Source organism: Oryx dammah, unplaced genomic scaffold, assembly GCF_014754425.2.
Source record: "Oryx dammah isolate SB20612 unplaced genomic scaffold, SCBI_Odam_1.1 HiC_scaffold_18, whole genome shotgun sequence".
Lineage (NCBI taxonomy): Eukaryota > Metazoa > Chordata > Mammalia > Artiodactyla > Bovidae > Oryx > Oryx dammah.
The window spans coordinates 118,827,581-118,846,193 of record NW_024070202.1 but is presented as its reverse complement, the minus strand read 5'-3'; the positions used below and the strand labels follow the sequence as shown (position 1 = coordinate 118,846,193).

The 18,613-nt window shown below is 43.0% G+C and overlaps 1 protein-coding gene and 1 long non-coding RNA gene across 2 annotated transcripts in view; both read left to right on the top strand.

Annotated features, from left to right (window-relative positions):
• Window positions 1–18,613, top strand: part of PTPRN2 (protein tyrosine phosphatase receptor type N2) — a 555,617-nt gene that overhangs the window by 225,184 nt on the left and 311,820 nt on the right. The window lies entirely within an intron of this gene.
• Window positions 10,856–12,506, top strand: LOC120877735. The gene is made up of 3 exons (XR_005724385.1): window positions 10,856–10,866; window positions 12,190–12,194; window positions 12,409–12,506. It is a non-coding gene; the product is annotated as an uncharacterized LOC120877735 (long non-coding RNA).

The following is an 18,613-nucleotide window of genomic DNA, read 5'->3' as shown; positions in this document are numbered from 1 at the left end:
AAATGTTCTAATTTCATTCTTTCACATGAGGCTGTCCAGTGTTCCCAGCACCACTTGCTGAAGAGACTGTCATCTCTCCGTGGTGTATTCTTGCCTCCCTTGTCATAGATTAGTTGACCATAAGTATCTGAGTGTGTTTCTGGGCTTTCTGCCCCGTTCCACTGATCTCTGTGTCTGGGTTGTGCTGGTACCACGCTGCTTTGATTACTGTAGCTTCGTAGTATAGTCTGAAGTTAGGGAGCATGATACTACCAACTCTGTTCTTCCTTATCAAGGTTGCTTTGGCTATTCATGGTCTTTTGTGTTTCTATATGAAGTTTAGGATTTTTTGTTCTAGTTTTGTGAAAAATACTGTTGGTATTTTGCTAGGGATTACATTGAATCTGTAGATTGTCTCGGGTATTACGGTCATTTTAACAGTATTAATTCTTCCAGTTCATGAGCACAGCATATCTTTCCATCTGCCTCTATTGTGTTCAGCTTCTTTCATAAGTGTCTTAAAAGTTATTCTGAGTAAGATCTTTGGTATCCTTAGGTAAGTTTTTCCCTGGGTAATGTATTTTTTGGATGTGGTGGTAATGGGATGTTTCCTTGATTTCTCTTTCTGATAGTTCATTGTTTGTTTATGGAAATGGAGCTGATTTCTGTATGTTAATTTTGTATCTTGCAGCCTTACTGAATTCATTGATGAGCCCTAGTTTTGTTTTTGTTTTTGTTTTTTTGTTTTTTGGTGGCATCTTTAGAATCATCTGTGTGCAGTATCATGTTATCTGCAAACACGACAATTTTACATCTTCCTTGCCAATTTGGATTTTTTTAAATTTGTTACTGTTGTCTGATTGCTATGGCTAGGACTTCCAAAACTGTGTTGAATAAAAGTAGTGAGAGTGGGTATCCTTGTCTTGTTCCTGATCTTAGAGGAAATGCTTAGTTTTTCATCCTTGAGTATTATGTTAGTGATTATCTTAAATGGGCTTGATTATGTGAGATATATTCCCTTTATGCTCACATTTGGGAAAGTTTTTTTTATCATAAATAGATGTAAATATTGAATTTTGTCAGAAGCTTTTTCTACATCTATTGAGATTATCATATGGTTTTTATTCTTCAGTTTGTTAACATGGATTGATTTGAAGATACTGAAAAATCCTTATATTTCTAGTATAAATCCCACTTAACCATGGTGAATGATTCTTTAAATGTGTTGTTGGATTTGGTTTGCTAAGATTTTGTTGACGATATTTGCCTCTGAATTCATCATTGATATGGGCCTGTAATTTTCTTTTTTGTATATCTTTGTCTGGTTTTGATATCAGCGTGATGCTCATCCTAGAATGAGTTTGGAAACATTCTTCCCTCTGCAATTTTGTAGAATGGTTTAAGGAGAGGCTTTAACTCATCTATTGGGTAGAATTCACCTATGAAACTATTTGGTCTTGGATCTTTGTTTGTTGGGAGTTTTTTAAAATAACTGATTCAGTTTCATTTCTGGTAATTTGGTCTGTTCATACTTTCTGTTCTTCCTGGTTCCGTTTTGGAAGATTGTATGTTTCTCAGAATTTTTCCATTTCTTCTAGGCTGTTCCTTTCATTGGCCTATAGTGCTTGCAGTAGTCTCTTACGATCCTCTGTGTAGCTATGGCATAGCTTGTATTCCTGATTTTATTATTCATTCTTCTTTTTCTAGCTCCTTTAGGTGTGATGCTGTGCAGTTTATTTGAGATTTTTCTTGTGTCCTGAGACCAGCTCTATCACTCTGAGCTTCCCTTTTAGAGTCGCTTTTACTAAATCTCGTAGATTTTGGATCATTGTGGTTTTGTTTTCATTTGTCTCTAGGTATCTTTTATTTTCTCTGTGATTTCTTCAGTGAGTCATTGGTTGTTTTGTAGCACATTATTTAGTCCCTGTGTGTTTGAGGCTTTTTGAAGTTTTTTTCTTACAGTTGATTTCTAGTCTTGTAGCACTGTGGTCATAAAAGATGTCAGATATGATTTTAATCTTTGTAAATTTACGGAGACTTGTTTTATGGCCTAGCATGTTATCTGTCCTGGAGAATGTTTCCTATGCCACTGAAAGCACGTGGATTTGGCTGCTTTGGGATATAATGTTCTTTGTATATCGATTAATCTCCTTTGGCCTACGTGTCATTTAAAGCCTGTGTTTCCTTATGGCTCTGCTCTCTGGTGGCCTGTCTTAGGTGTGAGTGGATGATGACGTCCCCTCCTGTTGCTGTGTTCCTGTCAGTTTTTGCCTTTATGTTAGCTAATTTTCCCTTTATGTATTCAGGGGCCCCTATGTTGGTTGCATATATGTTTACAGTTGTTATATCTTCTGGGATTGATCATCTGATCATTCTGTAGTGTACTTCTTTGTCTGTTGGAACATCCTTTGGTTTGAAGACCATTTTGTCAGATATAAATACTGTCAACCTGGTTTTCTTTTGATTTCTGTTTGCACAGAATACCTTTCCCATCCCCTCACTTTCAGTCTCTGTGTGACTTTAAATTTGAAGTGGTCTCTTGTTGACAGCTTATATGTGGGTCTTGCTTTTATAGGCATGCAGCCAGTCTGTGCTTTTAGTTGGAGCCTTTAGTCCGTTCTCATTTAAAGTAATTGTTAGTGTGCTATGTTTTTATTGCCATGTTGATAAGTGTTTGGGGGTGTTGTGTAGTTCGTTTTTGCTCCTTTCTTCTTCAGTTCTCTTCTCTCGTGATCTGATGATGACATTAGTGTTGTGTTTGGGTTCCTTTCTCTTTTTGTATATATGCAGTTACCATGAGGTTTATATATAGCCAGCTATTTACATATGTGATTGTTACAAGTTGCTACTTCTTAATTTCAAATACATTTAACAATCCTGCATTTGTGCTCCCTTCCCCTCATAATGACTGTTTTTTATAAAGTATTTTTCATCTACTTATTTTGTTTATCCCTTAACTACTTGTTGTGGATATAAATGATTTACTGCTTTTGTCTTTAACTTTCCTACTAGCTTCCTGTGTGGATGATTTTTTATTACCTTCACTGTGTATTTGTCCTAATCAATGAACGTTTCCTTTCATAAATATTGTATTTCTAGTTGTAACCTTTTCTTTTTCATTTAAAGAAGTCCATTTATCATTTATTATAAAGCTGGTTTAGTGATGCCGAATATTTTAGCTTTTTCTTGTCTGTAAAACTTTTAATCTCTGCAGCAAATCTGAATGAGAACCTTGCTGAGCAGAGTATTGTTGATTGTAGATTTTTCCTTTTCATCATTTTAAATATATGTGCCACACACTTCTGGTCTGTAGAGTTTCTGCTTCACGGTCAGCTGATCGTTGACTACATGGCAGTTCCCTTGTCTGTTATTTGTTGCTTTTCTCTTGCTCCTTTTTATCTTTAGTTTTTGTCATTTAAAATACAGTGTTTCATGGTGTATTCCTGTTTTGTCTAATCCTGTTTGGGACTCTGTCTGCTTCCTGGACTTGGGTGACTGCTTCCTTTCCCAGGTTAGGGAAGTTTTCCAGCGATTATGTCTTCAAATATGTTCTCAGCCCTTTTCTCTCTGTCTTCTCCTTCTGGGACCTCTATAATGTGGATATTAATATGCATGATGTTGCCCCAAAGTCTCTTAAATTGTCCTCGTTTCTTTTCCTTCTTTTTCTCTTCGGCAGCAGTGATTTCCACTACTCTGTCTTCCAGTTCACTAATCCCTTCTTCTAAAAACTCAGTCTGCTATCGATCCCTTCTAGCGTACTTTTCATTTTGGTTATTGTATTCTTCATCTCTGTTCTTTATATTTTCTAACTCTTTGTTAAGAACTTCTGACTTCTCACTTTGTGCACGCATTCTTCTCCTGAGTTCCTTGATCATCTGCATGATTTTACCCTGAGCTCTTTATCAGGTAGGAGGCCTGTCTCCACTCCACTTGGTCCCTTTTTCTGTATACATGGCAGGTTGTTTATGTTTCTGACCTTTTGTCTTCACCACCTACTGTGAAAGTCTGCAAAGCATTCTCCAGCTTGACCAGATAATCAGAACTCTGCAGGAACCCTCCAAGGCCTCTGGGGCAGTGACGGCCACACCTGTCATGGGCACCCAAGAGCCCACGTTGTAAGGATGCTGGGGAGGACGCACCATCACTTGGGCTGAAAACCACTCAGCTCCTGTCTTCACAGTGATGTTTCTGCAGTGAGAGGAAACGAAGAGAGGGAAGCAACTTCCTGAGAGGCAGTTTGCTGGCACAGATGAGTCTCGTTTGTCTCCATGTCTGTGTCAGGCTGCCTGGCCACCTGGTTGCTAGCATGTCAGTTAGAAAAGATGGTATGTTCGTACATGGGGCAGACGTGGTGCATATGGGCCTCAGAGACCTTCTGTGTGAGGTCAGATTGCTGACCTCGAGTTGGAGGGACCATGGGGCTGTGTCCCTCCCACCTTGCTTCCCCATCCATCTCCATGCCCTGCTTTTTCTTGGCTTTATTAAGAAATCATTGACAAACAACATTAAAATATAGGACAGTTTGACCTATGTATGCATTGTGAAACTGTCCTCCAGGTTAATTAGCACTTCCGTCACTGCACACCATTGCCTCCTACACTTTTGTTGGTGAGAATGCTTACAGTTTGCTCTCTTGTTAGCCCATTTCAAGGACATGACTCAGTGTGCTTAACCAGTCTGCACTGCATCTGCAGAACACCCAGCCACTCACTCTTGGGACGGGGCCCCTGTGACCACTGGGAGGGCCTTCTGCAAGGACCTAGCGTCCAGATGAGGAGCGAGGGTAACTGCCTGCATCCTGCCCTTTTCTGGGTTCCTGGCTTGCTCCTCAATCACTGCCCATACACTGTAACATGAACTTAGGCAGAAGTAGGGCAGGTCATTTGAGAAATGAGAAAAGGAGCATAAATCCTTCTGAGGCACTTTAAAACCAAACCTAACCCAGATGTGGCCACCCCTCCAGGACGGCTTCTCCTCAGAGCTGGACTCGCCGTTCAAAAGCCCTGAAGCAGCGCCAGTGCGGCCAGGAGACCTCTCTGTGTCCTGGGTCTGGGTCCAGAGGCCCACCGGTCCCCAGCCTGGCTGCTGGGCGCTGGCTCGGAACGCTCAGGACCTCCCTTCTCCCTGACTCGAGGGTGGCCTCTCTGTCCGATGTTCCTTGCTGGGAAAGTCAACAGTGGGTAATTGTCACGACCTTTCTTCTCTAACAAGTTTAAGCCACACTTGTCAGGAGGTGCTGGCGTTCATCTGCAAATGCACCTTTCTGTAATTCTGAGGCGGAAAATGCATTTCAAGAGACACCAGCCCGCTCTTTGCCTTGGTGTTTGTTAACATTATTAATCTGATTTAAGTGAAAATTATCCTTTATATTGCTTCCCACATGTGCACATTTTTCCCTTTAAAATTGGGAGGTTATGCCAAATGCTATGTTGTCCTTTCCTGCGAGGATGTACGGGGCTATTTTAACACAGATTAGTCCAAGTGCAATAGCAAAGCTCTGTAGGTGGTGAAACTCACTTATCATTTGTATGATTAGTTTCACCTTGTAGCTGTGTCTCCGAAAATGCAATTAACAGTTTCATATTCAGCTTAGCCAGCTTTTATTTCTGCTGCGTGCTGTGCAACATTTGCACCATAAAAAAAACTAATTGGTAAACACAGTCTTGCCAGCTTCTCTGCAATCCACCCAATTCTCTTCACGTTAATTGGCTCAGCTTCAACACACACTGGATGGAATTTCAAAGGCTGCTGCAGATGAGAGAGCTTGCGAGCACTTGTGTTTCACAGAACCGACTCCAAGGAGACTGGGGGAAAGTATTTTAAATTAATGCCGAATACAGGCAACTCTTGTCCAGCCGTTGCCATGGAAACCATTTTGTCTGCTAATCTGATGGGGATGTGTGTGTTTACTGGGATTGGTCCCCAATGACCTTCAGAGAGGAAGTAGGCTCTGAGGGCCCCCTGCCCTTGGCCGCTGAGGGAGGACCCTGGACCCCTATGTGTCCCTCAGAGGCGTCCTCTCTGCCCCAGCTCAGCCCTGGAGTGCACTGCCAATCTGCCTGTGAGTGACCCCAGGTCGCAGCGCTGCAGTGGAGACTCATCCATCCACACAGGGATGCAGTTCCCTGGACAGCACCGTCGCCCGCTGTCCCCTCCTCTCCACGTCTCTCCTGTGAGCTTTCACGGCATCATTTGGCGTTGTAGAGATATGCTTGTGTTTTCTTTCTCGCAGAGAAATGCTGATGGTTGGCCAGAATGGGCCAGGTCTTGAAAGCAGTTCTTACTCCTCGAGTGGGGGCCGGCCTGTGGGACATGTGCGCTGTGTCTTCCGTGGAGCTTCACAGAGCCTGAGCGGCTGTGGCGAATGTCCACTCAGGGTCAGTCCCTACAGCCCGAGGCATTCAGCAGTGCCTGGTGATGGGAGAATCTGCTGGCGGTAAAGTTAGACTCTTCTCCGCTGTCCTGCCCTCCTTCCCGCCCCATCCCTCCCCGTGGCTCCTCCCCCGCCCCTCTTGTAGACCCTAGACTCTGTGCTGCTCTATCTTAATTGCCAGGATCTAAGGAATAGATGTTTTCCCTGACGGTTTATCATGAGGACCGTAAGAAAATTGTAATAGATGTATTTGTTGTCTGCTTTGAATTCATATAAATAGCTTTTTTGCTTCATTGCAGAAAAAAAGGAAGAAAGACCCCATATATTCAGCTTCCTTTGAAAGTGGATTCTGACATGTAGATGGGGAGTGAGGAGGGGGGTGCGGCAGAAGCTGATGCTGTCCCTGCTGTGGGCAGGGAGAGTGGAAGGAAGTGTGAGATGGGGCCACAGTACAGGATGCGGAACCAGGAAGGGCCCAGACCGAGCGCATGGGGCCTCCAGCCTCCATGCTCCCCGTCAGCAGTCTCCCAGAGACGCAGCTCAAGCTCCAGGCCTGTCCTCTCCCTCGTCTGTCACAACTTTTCTAAAATACTGAGTGCTTCTTTATTAATAGACTAGGAATTCACTCATTTTAGTACTTTAGGTTACAAACAAAATGAGCAAATGAGGACAAATGGAGAAAAGGTAACTGAAGCTGTTGTGGTTTAGAGAAGCTCGAAGGTAGACAGGCCAGTCACTGGATCCAACACAAAGACAGATGGGGCCAGACTGGTGCTAGGCCCTGCTTGTACAGACAGTTCAGCTACGTACCGGGCTCCCTGGGCATTTGGAGCTAGCATATTTTCTTTTGCTCTGTCCAAGCCTCCAATTTCAGCTGTCTACTTTTCTCTGTGGAATTTGCAAGATAAAAGGGAAGAAAAAAAGAATAGAAGGGGAAACATCTGAAAAGTTTTATTATATTAAATATTAGGAAATGAAAGTAAATTTTTTAATTTAAAAGAGTTTTCATGAAAAACAGTAGCCTTAGTTTATTTTTTTCAGAACAAAGGGAAAGATAGATAAATATCATAGAAGTATACAGTGGATTAATGGATGATGGATGGATAGATGGATGATGGGTGAATGGATTAGTGGGTGGGTAGATGGGTTGATCAATGGATAGATGATGGATGGATGGATGATGGATGGGTGGATGGATGATGGATGGATGGTGGATGGGTGGATGGATGGTGGATGGGTGACGGATGGATGGTGGATGGGTGATGGATGGATGGGTGATGGATGGATGGATGATGGATGGGTGGTGGATGGATGGGTGATGGATGGATGGTGGATGGGTGATGGATGGATGGGTGGTGGATGGATGGATGATGGATGGTGGACGGGTGGATGGATGATGGATGGATGGGTGGTAGATGGAGGATGGATGGATGGATGGTAGATGGATGGAAGATGGATGGATGGTAGATGGATGGATGATGGATGGATAATGGATGGCTGTATGGATGGATGATGGATGGGTGGATGGATGATGGATTGATGGTGGATGGGTGATGGATGGATGAATGGTGGATGGATGGATGGTGGATGGATGGGTAGGTGGATGGATAAGTGATGGATGGATGGATGATGGATGGATGGTGGACGGGTGGATAGATGATGGATGATGGATGGATGATGGACAGGTGGATAGATGGATGAAGGATGGATGGATGGAAGAATGGATGAGTGAATGTATGGTAGGTGGATAGATGAATGGATGGAAGATGGCAGATGGAAGGAGAGTATTCAACAGGGGCTAATCCCCCTAGAAACTGTGCCTAATAGATTGGTAGCTTGGCAGTTTGCCTCATCTGCTCAGGAGCTGCCTGGCTGAGAGAGAGGGCACTGGGCGGTGACCCTGAAGTGGAATTCAGGGAAGATGTTTTCTTATAGAAGCATGCCGTTAAGGCAATGGGAACCTTAGTGAGCAGAGCATGAGTGGTAATGTGAACTTTTCTCTTTGGTTATGTTTTTGGCAACCCCATGCGTCTCCTCCCGTCCAGCAGAGCAGCTCTCCATCGAGCGGGGACAGATCCAGGTCTCCATTGTGAGCACCGTGGGCTGGACGTGCAGGTGGTTGTGAGCAGCGTGCCCTCCCAACGGGCATTGCCTTCAGATCATTGCAGGCAGGCCACTTGACTAAGTCCTGCCCAGTAGGTATCAGCCAGAGTGTTTTGTACACCTTCTCTGTTCCCTTCCTCATTTCCTCTATCTCATTCCTGCTTCCAGAGTATAGATGTGATGGCCAGAACTGCTGCCACACCGTGGTCCATGAGGTGACTTGGGAGTTGAGGCCGCACATCTGAGAGCAAGAGAGGGAAAGGAGGATTCATGAAGTCAAGTCCCAGTCTTAGCCCTGAATTGCCAAGTTCCCAGTTTACATGAGAGACCATCCCTTTCACATGCAGCAAAGCCAACAACGGCAGACACTGACTGCACATGGAACCCCACCCACCCCACCCCACGCTGATAGCTTGATCCACCTTTAAAAATCTCCCTTCTGCTCGTGAATTCTGGTTTTTCTTCTATGGAGATTTGTTATCCTTCACTTCAGCATTTTTCCACTCTGGTTTACCAAACACCATAGGGTTTCTTCCTTGAAATGCTGCTGCCTAAACTCTGCGGCTTGCTTACGTCTGCTTCACCATGGCTCACTTTGCGTCCTCTGGATACGACACTCAGTCCAGGCCTTTCTCTCTTCTCCCGTCACTCATCCACTCACACCAGGCAGATATTTTCAGAGGTCCTCTCGGTAAACAGTGTGTATCGAGCACCGTGAAAAATACACAAACGGATGGGCTGTGGGCCCTGCCCTCTGGGCTCCTACAACCCGTTAGGAAAGATTCCAAAGGAAACAGCTATCTAATAATCATACAATAAATAACTTCTACAAAGCAGAAATTAGAGTGACTTTCAGAACAACCTTGAAGTCACCCACATGCAGTAAAAGGCTTCTATTCTTTGTCCTAGGTTGAGTCTGGAATTCTTGCCAGGTTATGAAATGGCTATTTTGATATCTTATTATTATAGTTTTCTGAAAGAATGAAAGAAAGGAGGAAAATGAAAGGAAAAAGAATTCTACACCGTGACTGGACTGAGAAAGAGCTGGAAAAGGTGCCTTGTTATGAAATGTTATTAATCACCTACGACCAGCTAAGCCAGCTAGACTTAAGCACTAACATTATTCTCTTAGTGCTGTGTCCTCCAAGGCCATCTGTGTCGTCACAAACGGCAGAACTCCTTTCTTTTTAAAGGCTGAATCATATCCCATTGTATATACACACGTAACTTCTTTATCCGTTCATCCACCGACACACTGTTAGGCAGTCTCCACGTCTTAGCTATTATGACTAACACTGGGATGAGCGGGCGGGGGTGCAGGAGTCCCCTACAGATACGACCGTTTCCTTAGGACTTTGACCCGGAAGTAGTCCCCAGGGCTGCCCCACCTTACATTTCTCTCACTGGTGCACAGCAGTTGCTTTCTCTCCACGTCCTTGTCGCAGTAAAACAAAAAATAAGATTATTCTTGTTCTCTTGTTAAGAAGTAAGACCGGTCTTGCGCACGTCGCCTTTCAGCTTGTTTAGTGTGGCGTCTCTGCGGCGCCCTGGTCAGCTCGCACCGCTGGTCCCTGACCCCACGAGCGTCATGGTCCCTAGTCTGCACCCCGGTGTCTGCAAACAGAATACAAGGCTGGGCTCCTCCTTTGATCTTGTTTTGTATTCTATTTTCATTGAATGTAGTTGGCTTACAATGTTGTGTTAGTTTCTTCTGTATAGTAAAGAGATGCAGGGGTGCATGTATATATGCTTCATCATCTCCGCCTCCATTGTGGGTGCTGAATATAGTCCCCTGTGCCCTGGGGTAGGGCCTGCTGTCCTCTGTGTATAATCCCAGCTGCCCCCTCCCCTCCCCCAGCCCCCTGTGGTAGCCATAAGTTTGTGTTCTGTGTCTGTGAGTCTGTTTCTGTTTTATGTAATAAGTTCACTAATGTCAAAGTTCAGATTGCACATGTAAATATCCTATATTTGCCTTCCTCTGTCTGGCTTACTTCGCTTAGTATGATAATTTCTAGCTCCAGCTGTTTCTGTCAGTGGCATTTTTCGTTCTTTTTTATGGCTGAGTAGTGGTCCACTGCATAAAGGCATCACGTCTCCTCTGTCTGTTCATCTGTCCACGGCCATGAAGGTTGTGTCCAGTTCATGGCTATTGTGAACAGTGCTGCAATAAACGTAGGAATGCATGTGTCTTTTCAGATTAGAGTTTTCTCTGGATTTATGCCAGGGAGTGGGATTGCTGGATCATATGAGAGTTCTATTTTTAGCTTAAGAAACTCCGTATGATTCTTCATATTGACTGCACCGATTTACTTTCCCACCAGTAGTACTGGAAGGTTCTCCTTTCTCCACACTCTCTTCAGCATCTGGTATTTACAGATTTTTTTGATAATGACCATTCTGACCCATGTGAAGTTGTAGCTTTGATTTGCTTTCTCTACTAATTAGCACCCCTTCATGGATCACAGGTTTATCATGGCAGAAGGACTTGTGTAACTCAGTGCAGCTATGAACCATGCCGTGCAGGGTTACCCAAGATAGATGGGTCATAGTGAAGAGTTCTGACAAAATGCTGTCCACTGGAGGAGGGAATAGCAAACCACTCCAGTATTGCCGTGAGAAGCCCAAGAACAGTCTGAAAAGGCAAAAAGATATGACACCGGAAGATGAGCCCCCAAGTCGGGAGGTGTCCAACGTGCTTCTGGGGAAGAGCAGAGAGCAATTATTAATAGCTCCTGGAAGAAAGCAGCAGCTGGACCGAAGTGGAAGTGACGCTCAGTTGTGGGTATGTCTCATGGTGAAGGTAAAGTCTGTTGCTTAAAGAACGACACTGCATAGGAACCTGGGACATTAGGTCCGTGAATCAAGGGAAATTGGACGTGGTTAAGCAGGAGATGGAAAGATGGAACATCAGCATCTTGGGAATCAGTGGACTCAGATGGACGGGAATGGGTGAATTTAATTCAGATGGCCATTATATCTACTACTGTGGGCAAGAATCCCTGAGAGGAAATGGAGTAGCCCTCACAGTCAACAAAAGAGTCTGAAATGCAGTTGCTGTTGGCCAGTCACTAAGTTCAGTCTCACTCTTTGTGACTCTGTGGACTGCAGCATGCCAGGCTTCCCTGTCCTTCACTGTCTCCTGGAATTTGCTGAAATTCAGTACTTGGGTGCAATCTCGTAAATGACAATGATCTCAGTTCGTTTCCAAGGCAAACCACTCAACATCACAGTAATCCAAGTCTGTGCCGCCACCACTGATGCCAAACAAGCTGAAGTTGAGCGGTTCTATGAGGACCCACAAGACCTTCTAGAACTAACACCCAAAAAAAGATGTCCTTTTCATCATAGGGGACTGGAATGCAAAACTAGGAAGTCAAGAGATAACCAGAATAACAGGCAACTTTGGCCTTGGAGTACAAAAGGAACCAAGGCAAAGGCGAACAGAGTTTTGTCAAGAGAATGCACTGCTCGTGGCAAACACCCTTTTCCAGCAACAGAAGAGATGACTCTACACACGGAAATCATCAGCTGGTCAATACTGAAAGCAGATTGGTTCTGTTCTTTGCAGCCAGAGCTGGAGAAGTTCCATACAGTTTGCAAGAACAAGACCTGGAGCTAACTGTGGTTCAGATCATGAGCTCCTTATTGAAAATTCAGGCTTAAATTGAAGGAAGTAGGGAAAACCACTAAGCCATTCAGGTCTGACCTAAATCAAATCCCTTATGATTATACAGTGGAGGTGACAAATAGATTCAAGGAATTAGATCTGATAGGCACAGTGCCTGAAGAAATATGGACAGAAATTCATAACATTGCGCATGAGGCACCAACCAAAACCATCCCAAAGAAAAATAAATGCAGGAAGGCGAGATGGCTGCCTGAGGAGGCCTTACAAACAGCTGAGAAAAGAAGGAAGCAAAAGGAGAAAGGGAGAGAAAACCCTGACAACGCAGAGTTCCGAAGCAGAGCAAGGAGAGGTAGCAAGGCCTTCTTCAGTGAACAATGCAAAGAAGTAGAGGAAAACAATAGAATGGGAAAGACTAGAGATGTCAAGAAAGATTGGTGAGATCAAGGGAACATTTCATGCAGGAATGGGCACAATAAAGGACAGAAATGGTAAGGACCTAACAGAAGCAGAAGAGATTAAGAAGAGGTGGCGAGATATGGATGGGCCTAGAGAATGTCAGACTGACACTGAGAGTGAAGTAAGTCAGAGAAGGTGAAATATTTGGCATCCCTAATATGTGGACTCTACAAAGAAATGACACAGTTGACCTTGCAAAACAGAGAGGACTCAACAGACTTAGAAAACAAACGTATGGTTGCAGGGGGAAGGGATAGTGAGGGAGTCTGGGAAGGTCATGTACACGCTACTGTATTTAAACTGGATAACCAACAAGGACCTAATGTGTAGTGGACTCTGCTCAGTGTAGTGTGCCAGACTCGACGGGAGTGTGGTTCAGGGGGAATGGATACTTGGATGGCTGACTCCCTTCACTGTTCACCGGAAGCTACCACAGCATTGTTAATCGGTTATACTCCAATGCAAAATAAAATGTTTAAAGTTTTTTTTTTTTAAAAAAAGGGAAGAGATGACAAGGATACACAGAAGAACTATACAAAAAAGGTCTTAATGACCCAGATAACTACGGTGGTGTGGTCGCTCACCTAGAGACAGACATCCTGGAGTGTGAAGCAGAGTGGGCCTCAGGAAGCATCAGCATGAACAATGCCAGTGGGGGTGACAGAATCCCAGCTGAGCTATTTCACATCCTGAAAGATGATCCTGTCAAAGTGCTCCATTCAGTGTGCCAGCAAGTTTGGAAAACTCAGCAGTGGCCACAGGCTGGAAAAGGTCAGTTTTTGCTCCAGCCCCAAACAGGGGCACTGCCCAAGAATGTTCAGACTACTGTATCATCATGCCCATTTCACATGCTAGCTAGGCAATGCTCAAAATCCTTCAGGCTTAGCTTCAGCAGTATATGAACTCAGAATTTCCAGAGGAACCAGAGGTCAAAATGCCAACATTCATTGGATCATGGAGAAAGCAAAGGAATTCCAGAAAAATATCTGCTTCTGCTTCATTGACTATGCTAAAGCCTTTGACTCTGTGGATTACAACAAACTGGAAAATTCATAAAGAGATGGGAATACCAGACCACCTTACCTGTCTCCTGAGAAACCTGTATGCAGGTCAAGAAGCAACGGAACTGACTATGGAACAACTGACTGCTTCAAAATTGGGAAAGGAGTACAACAAGCTAGTATATTGTCACCTTGCTTATTTAACTTATATGCAGATGATACCACCCTAATGGCCGAAGGTAGAGAGGAACTAAAGAGCCTCTTGATGAAAGTGAAAGAGGAGAGTGAAAAAGCTGGCTTAAATCTCAACATTCAAAAAACGAACATCATGGCATCTGTTCCCATCATTTCATGGCAAATAGGTGGGGAAACGAAACAGTGACAGACTTTATTTTCTTAGGCTTCAAAATCACTGAGGATTGTGACTGAAGCCATGATATTAAAAGATGCTTGCTCCTTGGCAGAAAAGCTATGACCAACCTAGACAGTGTATTAATAAGCTGAGACATCACTTTGCCAAAAAAGGTCCATACAGTCAAAGCTACGGTTTTTTCATTAGTCATGTATGGATGTGAGAGTTGGACTATAAAGAAGGCTGAGTGCTGAAGAATTGATGCTATCAAACTGTGAGGCTGGAGAAGACTCTTAAGAGCCCCTTGGATTTCAAGGAGATCAAACCAGTCAGTCCTAAAGGAAATCAACCCTGAATGGTAACTCAGATGGTAAATAATCTGCCTGTAATTCAAAATATCCTGGTTTCATTCCTGAGTTGGGAAGATCTCCTGGAGAAGGGATTGGCTACCCACTCCAGCATTCTTGGGCTTCCCTGGTGGCTCAGATGATAAAGAAACCACCTGCAATGTGGGAGACCTGGGTTCCATCCCTGGGTTGGAAAGATGCCCTGGAGGAGGGCATGGCAACCCACTCCAGTATTCTTGCCAAGAGAATCCCCACGGACAGAGGATCCTGGCAGGCTACAGTTTATGGGGTTGCAAAGAGTCAGACATGACTGAGCAACTAAGGACAGCACATTCGTTGGACAGACTGAAGCTGAAGCTCCAACACTTTGGCCACCTGATGCGAGGAGTTGACTTATTGGAAAGTCAACTGATGCTGAGAAAGAATGAAGGCAGGAGGAGAAGGGGACAATAGAGAATGAGATGGTTGGATGGCTTCACCAGCTCAATAGACGTGAGTTTGACCAAGCTCTGGGAGATAGTGGAGGACAGAAGCCTGGCAGTCCACCGGGGTCACAAAGAGTCAGATACGTCTTAGCAACTGAGCAGTAACGACAATAATTAGTGATGTTGAGCATCTTTACCTGTGTCTGTTGGCCATCTGTTTGACTTCTTTGGAGAAACATCTGTTTAGGTCTTCTGCCTATTTTTTAAATTGGGTTGTTTGTTTCATTGTTACTGAGGGGCATATCCTGTTTGTGTATTTTGGAAATTAAGCCCTTGTTGGTCACATCATTTGCAAATATTTTCTCCTAGTCTGTACGTGGACTGTTGGAATATTTTCTCCTAGTCTGTACGTGGACTGTTGGAATATTTCCCCCTCATCTCTAAGTGGACTGTTGGTTTTGTTTATGGCTTCCTTCACGGTGCAGAAGCTTATAAGTCTGATTGTGTACCCTTGTTTATCTTTGCTTTTATTTCTGTTGCCTTGATAAACTGACCTAAGAAAACATTGGTATGATTCCTGTCAGAGAATGTTTTGCCTACATTCTCTTCTAGGAGTTTCCTAGCGTCCTGTCTTATATTTAAGTGCTTAAGCCATTTTGAGTTTGTCCTTGCATACAGTGTGAAGCAGTGTTCTAACTTCATTAGTTTACATGCAGCTGTCCAGTTTTCCCAGAACCACTTGCTGAAGAGACTGCTTTTTCTCTGTTGTGCATTCTTGTCTCCTCTGTTGGAGATTAATTGGCCTTCGATGTGTGGGTTTACTTCTAGGCTCTCTGCTCTGTCTCATTGATCCATGTGTCTGTTTTTGTGCCAACACCAGGCTGTTTTGATCACGGTAGCTTTGTAATATTGTCTGAGGTCTGGGATGGTACGCTTCTAGCTTTGTTCTTTTCCTTCAGGATTGCTTTGGCAGTTCTGAGTCTTTTGTGGTTGCATATAAATTTTAGGTTATTTGTTCTATTGGTGGAAAATGTCATGGGTGATTTGATAGTTGTCGTTTGTTGTTATTTAGTTGCCAAGTCATATCTCTTTTGTGACCCCAGGGACTGTGGCCCCGCAAGCTCCTCTGTCCATTGAATTCTACAGGCAAAAGACTGGAGTGGGTTGCCATTTCTTTCTCCAGGGAATCTTCCCAGCTTAGAGATTGAATCCACATCTGCTGCATTGGCAGGTGGGTTCTTTACTCCTGAGCTGCCAGGGAAGCCCTATATGATAGGGATAGCATTGTATCTGTATATCGCTTTGAGTAGTACAGCCATTTTGACAGTATTAATTCTTCTAATCCAAGAGCATGGGGTATTTTTCCATTCTTTGAGACATCTTCAGTTTCCTTTATCAGTGTTTATTTTTTCTCAGCATATAAGTCCTTTACCTCCTTGGTCAGGTTTATTCCCAAGTATTTTATTATATTTTTGATGCAATTTTAAAAGGGAATGTTCTTTTACTTTCCCTTTTTTATATTTCTTTGTTCGTGTAAAGAAATGCAACCGATTTCTGCGTGTTGATCTTGTATCCTGCTGCCTTGCAGAATTCTTTTATTAGTTTTAGTAGTTTTTGTGTGCAGTCTTTAAGGTTTTTATGTATAGTATCATGCTGTCTACATATAATGACGATTTTACCTCTTCTCTTCCAATTTGGATAGTGTTTATTTCTTTTTCTTACCTGATTGCTGTGGCTAGGATTTCCAATAGCATGGTGAATAGAAATGGTAAGAGTGGGCATCCTTGTCTTGCTTCAGATTTTAGTGACAAAGCTTTCAGCTTTTCACTATTACATATTATATTGGCTGTGGGTTTGTCATAAATAGCTTTTATTATGTTGAACTCTGTTTCTTTTATACCTGCTTTGGTAAGAGTTTTTATCATGACTGGATGTTGAATTTTGTCAAATGTTCTCTCCTGCATTTATTGAAATGATCGTGTGATTTTTGTCTTTTCTTTTGTCCATGTGGTGTATCACATTGATTGATTTGCATATGGTGAACCATCCTTGTGACTATGGAATGAATCCAGCTTGATCATGGCATATGATCATTTGTTGGATTTGGTTGGCTAATATTTTGTTGAGAATTTTTGCATCTGTATGCATCAGAGATATTGGCCTCTAATTTTCTTTATTGGTAGCGTCTTTGTCTGATTTTGGTATCAGCAAGATGGTGGCTTTATTGAACGACTTTGGGAGTGCTCCTTCCTCTTCCATCTCTTGGAAGAGTCTGAAAAGGATTTGTATGAATTCTTTGTATATTTTGTAGAATTAATCCGTGAAGCCATTTCCTCCTGGACTTCTGTGTTCAGAAAGTTGTTTTTTTTTTGTTTTTTCCTTTAGTTACAGGTTGTGTTTCACTTCTAGTGACCAATCTGTTCAAATTCTCTATTTTTTTTCTTGATTTGGTTTTGATGGGCTGTATGTTTCTAGAAACTTTTCTATTTCTTCAAGGTCGTCCAGTTTGTTGGCATGTAATTGTCCATAGTATTTTCTTATGGGTTTTTGTTTTTTTATTTCTGCAGTACAGGTGTGATTTCTCCTCTTTTAGTTATTATTTTATTTATTCTGATGCTCTCTCTTTGCTTCTTCGGGAGCCTGGCCAGAAGTTTGTCGATTTTGTTTACCTTCTCAATGAACTAGCCTTTGGTTTTATTGATTTTTACTTTTGTTTCTTAATCTCTGTTTTATTTATTTCATCTCTGATCTTTATTATTTCCTTTCTTCTACTGACTTTAGGTTTTGTTTGTTCTTTTTTTTCTGCTAATTCTTTTAGGTGTTAGGTGAGGTTGTTTACTTCAGATTTCTCTTATTTTTCTGAAGAAGACCTGTATTCCTATGAACTTTCCTCTAAAAACTGCTTTGGCCACATCCTGGAGACTCTGTATGCTTTTGTTTTGTATTCTCATGTTATTTCTCTTGGCCCACATCTTCTTATGAACCCAAGCACATAATAGGTGCTCAGCCCAATCTGTAGTTCTGTATTACCAGATGCTGTTATTCTGGTTGTGATGATGACTGATTGTTCAGGGCTCTTTTAAGCACATGCTCCCTCTTCTGGTTGGATGGATGCTTTGAACTGGAGTGGAACCAAGCACGTGTGCACCTGTGATTGAGGGTGATGGTACTTTTAAAAACCATTCCAATAAAGGGCTTCAAAGCGAAGATAACAGAGAAGAGCTTCTACCAGCTCCTAATGTTAATTAGGCTTTTTGTAAAAGCCATCTGTAGGCATCACAAGGAAGCAGAGGCCACTGTGAGAGTCATTTTCAGGGTCACAGAGGCCCATTCTGTCTTCTTGAGCAATGGCTTGCAGACAGGATCTTGTGTTGGTGAAGACACCATGGAGATCCCATGATGGACATCTTCAGTCATTTTCAAAGACAACTTGACTGTTACATTCCATGAGCCCATCCGTGTTCATAACTTGGTGAACTTCTAAAATCTTCTGTTTGTAGAGGCGGGTTTTATTCAAAGCAGAAAGATGCTATAAAGGGGGGATGGGCCTTACCTTCCACAGCCAAATGGAACCGTTGGATTGGGGGCAGCAACCTCTGTCCCACAGCATCTCAGGGCTTGGGTGTGACCAAAAGCCCTGTGCTGATATGTGCAATGAGGCCTCTATTCATTCTGCCAGGCTCAAGGCATCAGAGAAATAAGCAATCCTTTTATAAAAGACTTCAATTTAAAGCCTCTCAAATGGGTTCTTATGTATGTATGTTTAAGTTACCCTGGAAATACATTTTTTTCGAATAACTTTTACCTACTTTATGCTAAATGAATGAGATGCTACTGTACCATCTCTAAAACTGAACTTTTCTCTAAAAGTAAAAGTTGCTCAGTCGTGTCTGACTCTTTGCAACCCCATGACTATACAGTCCATGGCATTCTCCAGGCCAGAATACTG